A 12,720-nucleotide genomic window follows, 5' to 3' on the forward strand; every position below is an offset into this window, starting at 1 on the left:
GGGAGGGTAAAGAGAAGTCACTGGTAGAAAAAGTAAACAGAATCGCAATGAACTGCCCTACGTGGTGACCGTTATGGCAGAATCCTTCACTGAGACACGAGCTGCGGTGTGCCTTTCCTGCACTAGAGAGAAGGTGGCCACTTAATTGGGTTCACTTACCTCTGAGGAAACTTGGCCCAGAAGGGGATTTCTCGTCCTGTCTTTGGTTGAATCTGCAACTTGTTGAGGTGAAAAAAGAAATATGACACTGCTTAAAAAGAGTCTTTGCAATAAGTATTATATCTAATATGCTAAACACAATATGCCAGGCACAATGCTAATGCTTTATGTGATTGATCTCATGGAAGAGCAAGGATTTTGGAATCAGATGGTTCCGAGTTCAAATTCTGTTAATCACTTCCTGAGGAAGTTGTTTAATCCTCAGCCTCAATTTGCTCACCTGTGAAATGGGGATGATTTCTGCCTCAAAGATGTGAGGAAATAACAGGATGATGCCTGGGAAGAGTTTAGCCTATTCTGTGGCAGAGGGTAGGCACCAAGAGTTTGAGAGCTAATAAGCAGGTCCATATAGTCAAAGTTATGGTTTTTCCAGCAGTCATATATGGATGTGAGAGTTGGACCATAAAAAAGGTTGAATGCTGAAACATTGATGGTTTTGAACTGTGGTGTTGGAGAAGACTCTTGAGAGTCCCTTGGACTATGGAGATCCAACCAGTCCATCCTAAAGGAAATCAGTCCTGAATATTCATTGGAAGGACTGATGCTGAAGCTGAAGTTCCAATACTTTGGTCACCTGATGCGAAGAACTGACTCATTTGAAAAGACCCTGATGCTGGGAAAGATTGAAAGCAGGAGGAGAAGGGGACGACAGAGGATGAGATGGTTGGATGGCATCACCGACTCAGTGGACATGAGTTTGAGCAAGCTTTGAGAGATGGTGAAGGACAGGGAAGCCTGTGTGCTGCCGTCCATGGGGTTGCAAAGAGTCAGACATGATTGAGCAACTGAACAAAAACAACAAATATTATTTAAAGTTACACAAATTAATAACAATAAATATATGTGGGAAACAAATAATGGAAGGTAGGAAGAGAGAAGCCTTGTTTTTCAAGTCTTCTACCTTATCTCTGAGGTTCTCATTCTTTTGAATTGGAAGGCTTTTTGAACGGACAACTTAGATTTGAAGAAAATTCAACTTTTCCACATTTTACCTACATCCCTTACGTCTTTCTTTGAGTTGATGTACAATATAGAAGCATTACTACTTTACAGAGAAAACCAGGGCTAAAGAATAGGAAGGCCTGGAAGTCTGCTGCTGCTGCTGCTAAGTTGCTTCAGTTGTGTCTGACTCTGTGCGACCCCATAGATGGCAGCCCACCAGGCTCCGCTGTCCCTGGGATTCTCCAGGCAAGAACACTGGAGTGGGTTGCCATTTCCTTCTCCAATGCATGAAAGTAAAAAGTGAAAGTGAAGTCACCCAGTCGTGTCTGAGTCAAAGTCGACCCAAACACCAGCCATTAGACTGATGGACCCAGAAGCCAGCTAGCCCCTTATGGACAGGCTGTTCTAAGAACAGGCATGGATGAAAATTCTTAATGGGTTACCACTGTACCCAAATAGTGGTCCCCTCAGCAGGAATGAGGCTGGGGAAGTGTCTGGGGGTGACTAGAAGTCCCTTCCTGGACCAGTCACCTCTGACTGAGAATAAGCATAGTGACTATAGTTAATAATATCGTATTGCATTTTTGAAAGCCACTAAGGAAGAGATTTTATAAGCTTCATAACACACAAAAAACTTGTAACTATTTGAGGTGACAGATGTTAGCTAAACTCACTGGGGGGATCATGTCAAAATATATATAATATTGACTCATTATGTTGACCATCTGAAACTAATATAATGTAATATTTCAACTAGCCCTACCATAGAGCCTATAGACTCCAGGACAGACAGAAGAAGCAAGGACCACAATCCCACGTCCTCCAGAATGAAAACCACAATCACAGAAAGGTAACCAAAATGACCACATGAATCACAGCCTTTTGTAACTCAGTGAAGTTATGACCCTTCCCATGCAGGGCCACCCAAGACAGGTCACAGTGGAGAGTTCTGCCAAAACATGGTCCACTGGAGAAAGGAATGGCAAACCCCTTCAGTATTCCTGCCTTGAGAACCCCATGAACAGTGTGAAAGGGCTAAAGGATGTGACACTAGAAGATGAGCCCCCCAGGTCAGTAGGTGTTCAGTATGTTACTAGGGAAGAGCAGAGAAATAGCTCCAGAAAGGATGACGAGGCTGGTCCAAAGCAGAAATGATGCTCAGCTGTGGATGTGTCTGGTGGTGAAAGTAAAGTCTGATGCTGTGAAGAACAATATTGCATAGGAACCTGGAATGTTAGGTCCATGAATCAAGGCAAATTGGAAGTGGTCAAGCAGGAGATGGCAAGAGTGAACACTGACATTTTAGGAATCAGTGAACTAAAAAAGACAGGAATGGGTGAACTTAACTCAGATGACCATTATATCTACTACTGTGGGCAAGAATCCCTTAGAAGAAAAGAAGTAGCCCTCACAGTCAACAAAAGTGTCCAAAATGCAGTACTTGGGCGCAATCTCAAAAACACAGAATGATCTTGGTTCATTTCCAAGGTAAACTGTGCGACCTCACAGTTATCCAAGTGTATGCCCCAATCACTGATGCTGAAGAAGATGGAGTTGACCAGTTCTATGAAGACCTACAAGACCTTCTAGAACTAACCCCCCAAAAAGTCCTTTTCTTCATAGGGGATTGGAACACAAAAGTGGGAAGTCAAAAGATACTTGGAATAAGAAGAAAGTATGGCCTTTGAGTACAAAATAAGGCAGGGCAAAGGCTAATAGAGTTTTGCCAAGAGAACACACTGGTCATAGCAAACACCCTTTTCTTCAACAACACAAAAGATGGCTCTACACATGGACATCACCAGATGGTCAATACCAAAATCAGATTGATTATATTCTTTGCAGCCAAAGATGGAGAAGCTCTATATAGTCAGCAAAAATAAGACCTGGAACTGACTGTGGCTCAGATCATGAGCTCCTTATTGCAAAATTCAGGCTTAAATTGAAGACATTAGGGAAAACCACTTGGCCATTCATGTATAAGCTAAATCAAATCCCTTACGATTAAAAAGTGGAGGTGATGAATAGATTCAAGGGATTGGATTGGTAGACAGAATACCCGAAGAAATATGGGCAGAGGTTTGTAACATTGTACAGGAGGTGGTGATCAAAACCATAGCAAAGAAAAAGAAAGGCAAGAAGGCAAAATGGTTGTCTGAGGAGGCCTTACAAATAACTGAGAGAAGAAGAGAAGTGAAAGGCAAAGGAGAAAGGGAAAGATATACCCATCTGAATGCAGAGTTCCAAAAAACAGAAAGGAGGGATAAGAAAGCCTTCTTAAGTGAACAGTGTGAAGAAATAGAGGAAAATAATAGAATGGTAAAGACTAGAGATCTCTTAAAGAAAATTGGAGATACCAAGAGAACATTTCTTGCAAAGATGGGCTCAATAAAGGACAGAAAAGGTAGAGACCTAACAGAAGCAGAAGAGATTAAGAAGAGGTGGCAAGAATACACAGAAGAACTGTACAAAAAGGGTCTTTAATGACCCGGATAATCATGATGGTGTGAAGTCAAGTGGGCCTTAGGAAGCATCACTGCAAACAAAGCTAGTGGAGGTTATGGAATTCCAGCTGAGCTATTTCAAATCCTAAAAGATAATGCTGTTAAAATGCTGCAGTCAATATGCCAGCAAATTTGGAAAACTCAGCCATGGCAACAGGACTGGAAAAGGTCAGTTTTCATTCAAACCCTAAAGAAAGGCAATGCCAAAGAATGTTCAAACTACTGTATAATGGCACTCCTCTCACATGCCGGCAAGGTTATGCTCAAAATCCTTTAAGCTAGGCTTCAACAGTATGTGAACTGAGGACTTCAGATGTACAAGCTGGATTTAGAACAAACAGAGGAACCAGAGATCAAATTGCCAGCATCCACTGGATGATAGAAAAAGCAAAGGAATTCCAGAAAAACATCTACTTTTGCTTCACTGACTATGCTAAAGCCTTTGACTGTATGGATCACAACAAATTGTGGAAAACTCTTAAAGATATGGGAATACCAGACCACCTTACCTGCTTCCTGAGAAATTTGTATGCAGGTCAAGAAGGAACAGTTAGAACTGAGTGTGGAGAAACGGACTGGTTCAAAATTGGGAAAGGATTACATCAAAGCTGTATATTGTCACCCTGCTTTCTTAACTTATATGCAGACTACATTATGTAAAACGCCAGGCTGGATGAATCACAAGCTGGATTCAAGATTGCTGGTGAAATATCAATAACCTCAGATATTCAGATGATACCACTCTAATGGCAGAAAGTGAAGAGGAACTAAAGAGGCTCTTGATGAGGATGAAAGAGGAAAGTGAAAAAGCTGGCTTAAAACTCAGCATTCAGTAAACTAAGATCATGGCATCTGGTCTCATCACTTCATGGCTAATAGATGGGGAAAAGTGGAAGCAGTGGCAAGTTTTATCTTCCTGGGCTCCAAAGTCACTGTCAACAGTGACTGCAGCCATGAAACCAAAAGGTACTTGCTCCTTGGAAGAAAAGCTATGGCAAACCTAGACAGCATATTAAAAAGCAGAGACATCACCTTGCCAACAAAGGTCTGTATAGTCAAAGCTATGGTTTTTCCAGTAGTCATGTATGGATGCGAGAGTTGGACCATAAAGGGGTCTGAGTGCTAAAGAATTGATGCCTTCAAATTGTGGTGCTGGAGAAGACTCTTTGAGAGTCCATTGGGCAGCAAGGAGATCCAACCAGTCCATCCTAAAGGAAATCAGTCCTGACTATTCTTTGGAAGGACTGATGCTGAAGCTGAAGCTCCAATACTTTGGCCACCTGATGTAAAGAACTGACTCATTGGAAAAGACCCTGATGCTGGGAAAGATTGAAGGCAGGAGGAGACAAGGACGACAGAGGATGGGTTGGATAGCATCACTGACTCAATGGACATGAGTTTGGGCAAACTCTGGGAGGTAGTGAAGGATGGGGGAGGCTTGGTGTGCTGAGGTCCATGAGGTAATAGAGTTGGACTTGACTTTGCAATTGAATGACAGCAATATCAATTATATCTCAAAAAAGAATGAATCTTGTTTTCTATGTGTTCCATGACATGTAAAATTTGGGAAACACTGATTTAAGGACTGAACACTTTCGATCCACAATGGGGAGGATTGTCAGTGGAGGTCGGAAGAGATGGGGTAAAGGATCATTATTTAAAAATTTAAAAGGAACTCAAAATTTATCAAACCCAAGCAAGAACAGGATAGGTGAATCCCAGGATTCCAGGAAGGCAATGTTTTTACCATGGGGTTGGGAGTCAGTTACATGGGATTGGGTTCTGGAGCTTGTCTGTAGGCCAAGATACTGCCACTTGGTTACAAAACAGAAAACTATCTGGGAGCTAGGGTGCCAGTGCCAAAATGAGCCCAGATCAGAAGGAAGTCCTACCAACCATCTAGGCTATTGGTTTAAGGCTCCGCGTACTTTGTTAGCTTAGGGCAAGTGGACAAGCTTATCGCCCTAGTGTGGAGCAGGGCCAGATATAAAGTAAAGGCTTAAGTGGGTTTAGATTTGAATGTTAGGAAGGAAGCCAGGCAAGGAGCTAAGCAGACCACAAAACCGCCCTCTCTTTGGACTCTTGGGGTGGCTGTGCTGTCGAGTCTGGAATCAACCAGCTGATGAGCCCACTCCCATTATCAGAGAGTAGCTTTGTTCCTTGCTGAAGTTAAAGAACATTTTGGTTCTGTTATGCCACATCAGATCGAAGAATTTTTTTTTAACTGAGTGGGTTAAGTAATAAACTCAGAAAATCATGCTCAGCCCTTGCAGCAGCATTTGGAGTCCTTTATTAATGCAGGGACATTAATCTGCTCCATTATAAATACAAGATAATTACCCAGATGATGCGCGAAGCTCTTTCTAAATTTCTTCTCTTTATTTAGTCCAACATAAGAACTGACATATGGTGCCTTTGCCATGGGTAAATGTGGATGAGGTCAGTTATAAAGAAAACAAAAACTGATTGATCAGTGAGTGTGGGTTTGAGAATCAATCAATCAACAAGGACACTAAGGCCTTCTAAAACTCGGAGTGGGTAATGGGGGCACAGGGTCACAAAACTAGACTGTAGGTATGTGCCCTGAAGGATTTCTAATTGAGCAGGAGAAGACAGGCTAAGATGTGGAAGTTAATCAGGGTGGGTGAGAACTTGGGAACCCCTGGATGGGGAACCCTCCATTTGTGGAGGAGCTTGGAAATGTTGATCACACATTGGAGGAAGGTAGGCTCAGAGACAATAGTTGACAAGTTGGGTATTATCCTGGGTACCCTTGTAGTTTCCAAAGACAGCAATAGCCCTCATGTGCTATTGACCCACAAAGAAAGTGCCACCTGGCAAGGCATGCATTATAAGTTCAAAAAAGGGGGTAAGCAGAGTGGCAGAAACTTCTTGGTGAGCTCTGTCTTTGGTTTGATTATGAAGAATGAGAGGGATTTGGCTAGACAAGGAAGAAAAGAATTGAATGATAGCTCCCATCTCTATATATTTCCCATGTGTCAGGCCTGAGCTACTTTGCATATGTTATTTCATTTAATCTTTGGAAGTAAGTGAGAAAAGTGAGGTTCAGAGAGATGAAGCCCATTTTCTGGTCAGTCGGTGGAGCTGAGTTTTGCATCTGAGGATCTCTGGTGCTACTGTTTTTGGCCACACTACTCTGGGGTCTCATTAGGCCAGACTGTGGGGTTTAAAACCCATTAGTTCCTCTCTTCACCAGGCTTTCCTGGTGGCTCAGACGGCAAGAAATCCTCCTGTAGTGCAGGAGACTTGAGTTCGATCTCTGGGTTGGGAAGATTCCCCTGGAAGAGGGCATGGCAACACACTCCATTATTCTTGCCTGGAGAATTCCATGGACAGAGGAGCCTGGTGGGCTGCAGTCCATGGGGTTGTGAAGAGTCAGACACTACTGAGCGACTGAGCACAGCACACACAGCACAGTTCCTCTCTTGAGAAATGCTGAAGGGAAGAGAAGAACTGTGGGAGATGAGGCGTGGGAAGTGGGACTGCCAGCAGTCCTGGGAGGAGTCAGTGCACGGGCTCAGACTGGCGAGATGAGATTGCTTCTCAAACATTCCAAGTACTTCCCACTTCTTCCAGTGGTCCCCTTAACCTAATTTTCCTTTGCATAGTCATTCTTGTTCTTCAGGTCTTGGAAAACATGATCTCCTCAAGTAGTTCTTCTAAAGCCATGACCCGATTGAGTTCATCATCCCTAAATCAGCAGCTTAAAACAAGACTTCTTGTCCATCTCACATTTTCTGTGTGTCAGGAATCTGGGAGCTAGTGGTCTGGCTCAGGGCACTCTTGAGGTTGCAGTCAAGCTGTCAGCTAGGTACAGTTCCCTGAAGGGCTGGAGGATCTGCTTCTAAGACTGTTCTCCCCTTGCCAATGGGTCTCAGTGTTCTATTGAGGACAGTCAGTTGCCACGTGGGGCTCCCCATAGGTTGTCTAGTGTCTCTGGTACATGGCCATTGGCTTCTCCCCCAGAGTGAGCCAGAGCTTGAGAGGCTGACCAGAACAGAAGCTATAGTGTCTCCTCTAATTTAAACTTGAAAGTGACAAACCATCACTTCTTCCACATTGTACCGGTCAGTCAGACTAGCTTTATACAAGGGAGAGGGAACTACACAACGGTTTGAATGTCAGGAGGAAGGGCCACTCTGGACCACTTTGGAGGCCATGACCACAGTCTTGCTTATTTTCTTCGTAGCATATATCTCAATCTTAGATTCTCTTATTTGTTAACTTGTTGATAGTTGGTCTCTTTCCCACTAAAATGAAAGCTATGCTAGAGCAGAGACACTTATCCGGCCCACTGCTGAGTCTCCAGCCTCTGGAAGAGTGGCTAACAAAACCAGTATTGTTGAATGAATGACAACGTCACTGAACCACATGGCAAAGTACAGGAAGTCACTAACCTGCCTCCATTTCTTCTAACTTTATTTCTTATCACATTACTTTGTCCTTATGATAAAGGTTGGCCTATAAGATCACTGACTGGACAAAGAGGCAGGAGCATGATATGTCTGTCTAGTTTGATTTTTTTTCGTTTGATGAGTGATTTATAAATGACTGTTCCTAGACTTTCTTTTGCATTCTACCAAATACATGCTCTAGTAATCAAAATAGTCTGGTATAGTATATCATTTTATAGTTTCAAAATTGCTTTGATATTCTATGCTCCATTTGATCTTAACAATGCCATGTTTAAGCTGATAGAACTGACATCTGTAGATGAGGTATTAAGAGACTTCGAGAGTTCAATGACTTCCAAAGAGATAGTGATAACTGAAAAAAGCCTATCTCCAAATTAAGGACTGTCCCTCTGTCCCTGAGCCCAGAAGGCCTTGTTTAATGCTTGCATAATACTTTTCTTATGATAATTTTAATAGTCTTATATGCAGTGATATTTCAGAGTAGCTATTCTCAGAACAACTTTCTTTCATATGTGCATGGACTTATGTGTTTCTCACACACCAGGGTGATTGCACTAATATTAACATATTATTATTATTATCATATTAAGAAAACTGATTCTTACTGAAAGAGTTCTGTTTTAGGGTGCAGATTTATTAGTCTAGCTATAAGAGGCTGGTGTAGGAAATAGGTGGTTAAGGGATAGAAAAGGAGTCTAAGAAATTAACATAAGTCACATCAAGTTGTTTTATTGTCACATAAGGCTTTTCAAGTGACTCAGTGGTAAAGAATCTGTCTGCCTATGCAGGAGACACAGGTTCAATCCCTTGGGGGGTGGGTGGGAAGATCCCCTGGAGGAGAAAATGGCAATCCACTCCAGTATTCTTGCCTGAAAAATCCCATGGGTTACAGCCCATAGGACAGCAAAGAGTCAGACGAGATTGAGTGAGCACAGGACTTCCTCTGGTGGCTCAGCAGTAAAGAATCCTCCTGCAGGAGCTACAAGAGACATGGGTTAAAACCTGGGTCAGAAAGATCCCTTAGAGAAGGGCGTGGCAACCCACTCCAGTATTCTTGCCTAGAGAATTCCATGGACAGAGGAACCTCATGGGCTATAGTCAATGGAGTCTCAAAGAGTCAGACATGACCGAAGCGACTTGGCACGCATGCACAGGGACTAAGCACACAGCATAAGGTGTTAAAGACAGGCCTCACCATCAGGAAATGGGTATTCATGAACAACTTAGGGACTCAGGCTCCACGAAGGAGAGGGCATCTGGGTACTTGCAGTGCACACCGCCCGTCTGATTTGGGAAACCTGGGCAGATGACACCACCCTTACGGCAGAAAGTGAAGAGGAACTAAAGGACCTCTTACTGAAAGTGAAAGAGGAGAGTGAAGAAAACTAAGATCATGGCATCTGGTCCCATCACTTCATGGCAAATAGGTGGGGAAACAGTGGAAACAGTGAGAGGCTTTATTTTTGGGGGCTCCAAAATCACTGCAGATGGTGACTGTAGCCATGAGATTAAAAGACTCTTGCTGCTTGGAAGAAAAGCTATAAACAACCTAAACAGCGGTATTCAAAAGCAGAGATATTACTTTGCCAACAAAGGTCCGTCCAGTCAAGGCTATGGTTTTTCCAGTGGTCATGTATGGATGTGAGAGTTGGACTGTGAAGAAAGCTGAGCACCGAAGAATTGATGCTTTTGAACTGTGGTGTTGGAGAAGACTCTTGAGAGTCCCTTGGACTGTGGAGTCCATCCTAAAGGAGATCAGTCCTGAATATTCATTGGAAGGGCTGATGGTGAAGCTGAAACTCCAATACTTTGGCCACCTGATGTGAAGAACTGACTCATTTGAAAAGACCCTGATGCTGGAAATGATTGAAGACAGGAGCAGAAGGGGGGAACAGAGGATGAGATGAATGGATGGCATCACCAACTCAATGGACATGAGTTTGAGTAAGCTCTGGAGTTGGTGATGGACATTGAGGCCTGGCAAGCTGCAGTCCATGGGAGTCTCAAAGAGTCGGACACAACTGAGCAAATGAACTGAACTGAATGCAGGTATAAGAATAGATGGATTAACAGAAGAGTAAATTCAGAAATAGACCCAGCATGTATCAGAATTTATAATCTGATAAAGCACCTCAAAACAATAATAAATAACAGAATATTTAGTAATGATAGAGACTCTGGCTAACCATTTAGGGAAAAAAGTTAAGTGTCTAACCCATACTGTATACTGGAATGTATAAAAACATTCCAGTCTGATTAAAGATTCAAATAGGAACAGTTAAGTAGTAAAAGCAGTGACGGAGGTTTAGTCACTAAGTCATGTCCAGCTCTTTGCAACTCCATGGCTATAACCCATCAGTCTCCTCTGTCCACAAGATTCTCCAGGCAAGAATACTCGACTGGGTTGCCATTTCCTTCTCCAGGGAATGTTCCTGATCCAGGGGTCAAACCCAGGTCTCCTGCATTACAGGCAGATTCTTTACCAACTGAGCCACCAGGGAAGTCCAATAAAAGTACTAGAAGGAAACATAAATGAGATTAATAAATTCTTGGGCCAGGAATTACACCAAAGATAGAAATCATGAAGGAAAGGAATGGATAGATTTGATAATAATCATTTTGTAAGTTTACGTTTGACACAAAGAACCATAACAAACAAAGTTCTTAAAAATTCAGTTGACAAATTCAAGGTTAGGGGAGAAATTTATGATGAAATAATTAATATGCTTATAATATAAGGGATTTTAAAAATCAATAAGGAAAATATAAACAACTCAATAGGAAAAAATGAGCAAAATTTATGAAGAGGAAGATTATAAAAAAGGAACACAAATGACATTCATGTGCCTAAAACATAACTATCTTATTAGTAATAAAATAAATGTAAAGCAGGACAATGAACTGATAATATATTTAATTTAACAGAATAACATATATATATTTAAAAATACAAAATGTAATGTTGGCAAGAGTTTGAGAGAACATAGGCATTCTCATACACTATTAGCAGGAACATAAGTTGATTTAACATCCTTAGGTGACATTTTGGCTGTGTGCTCAGATGCTCAGTCATGTCCAGCTCTTTGTTACTCCATGGACTGTAACCCACCAGGCTCCTCTCTCCCTGGAACTCTCCAGGCAAGAATACTGAAGTGGGTTGCCATTTCCTCCTCCAGGGGATATTCCCGACCCAAGGATCAAACCTGGGTCTCTTATGTATCCTGCATTGGTAAGTGGATTCTTTACCACTAGCACGGCCTGGGGAGGCCATTAGCTATTGGCATCTTTTCCCAGAAATTCTATTTCCTAATGTAATTTGTCAAATGTGGGGGAAAAACGAATTGCAAGGATATTCAGCATAGAGTGTGTAGCAGAATAGAGGAAACAAGCTAAATGTCTATCTGTAAGGAATCAGCTTAATACTAATGATAAACCCATACAATTGATTACAATGTGGTTATTTAAAATTGTGACATAGGCTTATTGTATAGACACAAAATAATGACCTTGGTACTATCAAGTGAAAGTAGTAGATTATGAAATGATGTGTGTGATGGTCCCACTATTAGGTAAAAAGCTAAACTGTAAGTGTGATGGGGCTATACATGCATAAGAAACAGTATGAAAAACACACATCAAAACACCGACAATAATTACCTTTGGATGATGATATTATAATTCAAAGATACTTCATTTCTTGTATATTTTTTCAACTTTTTTTAATGAGCGTATTTTACTTTTGCAATTAAAAGACAAAAGTGATAGTACTTTGCAAAAGTGAAGCTCTGTCATTCTCTGAGATTTTTCTCCTTGAGAGCTTTTATGACACTAGTTTGTGATTTGCTTGCTTACCAAAGTGAACAAGTAAGTGCCTGTCACTGGAAAGGATCAAGCCTGGCACTTTAGTGTCCAGGAACCAAAAGTGGGAGCAGGCTCCTGCGGGTGCATTCATTGTTAGCAGCAGTTTTGGATGCTATGCCGATAGGTCATTTGAGTGAACGCTCCCTGGTCCTTTGCTCATGAAAGCTCCGTAATGAATAAGGCATTTGCTTCATCCTCATGTATTTTCTGTTTGCCCCCAAGTTGTTAACTGGTGGGTGGATTAGCAATTAGCTTTGAATTGTTCAAGAAGAGTAAAAGACAGAACTCTCAGGGTTATTCTTATTCCATAAGTGTCTCAAATTTAGAAAACAAAGGAAACGTTCATGAAACAGTTTGTGACTCTCAAATCTGCCACCTGCCGCCATCCCTGTTTACCCATACACCCATCAGTATACATCCACGAACATCATTACGTTTACCCATACACCCATCGGAGAAGGCGATGGCACCCCACTCCAGTACTCTTGCCTGGAAAATCCCATGGATGGAGGAGTCTGGTAGGCTGCAGTCCATAGGGTCGCAAAGAGTCGGAAACGACGGAGCGACTTTACTTTCACTTTTCACTTTCATGCATTGGAGAAAGAAATGGCAACCCACTCCAGTGTTCTTGCCTGGAGAATCCCAGGGATGGGGGAGCTTGGTGGGCTGCCGTCTATGGGGTCACACAGAGTCGGACACAACTGAAGTGACTTAGTATTAGCATACACCCATCAGCAATACCCACAAACATCATTACA

The sequence above is a fragment of the Bubalus kerabau genome, chromosome 14 (genome assembly GCF_029407905.1).
Source record: "Bubalus kerabau isolate K-KA32 ecotype Philippines breed swamp buffalo chromosome 14, PCC_UOA_SB_1v2, whole genome shotgun sequence".
Taxonomy (NCBI): Eukaryota; Metazoa; Chordata; class Mammalia; order Artiodactyla; family Bovidae; genus Bubalus; species Bubalus kerabau.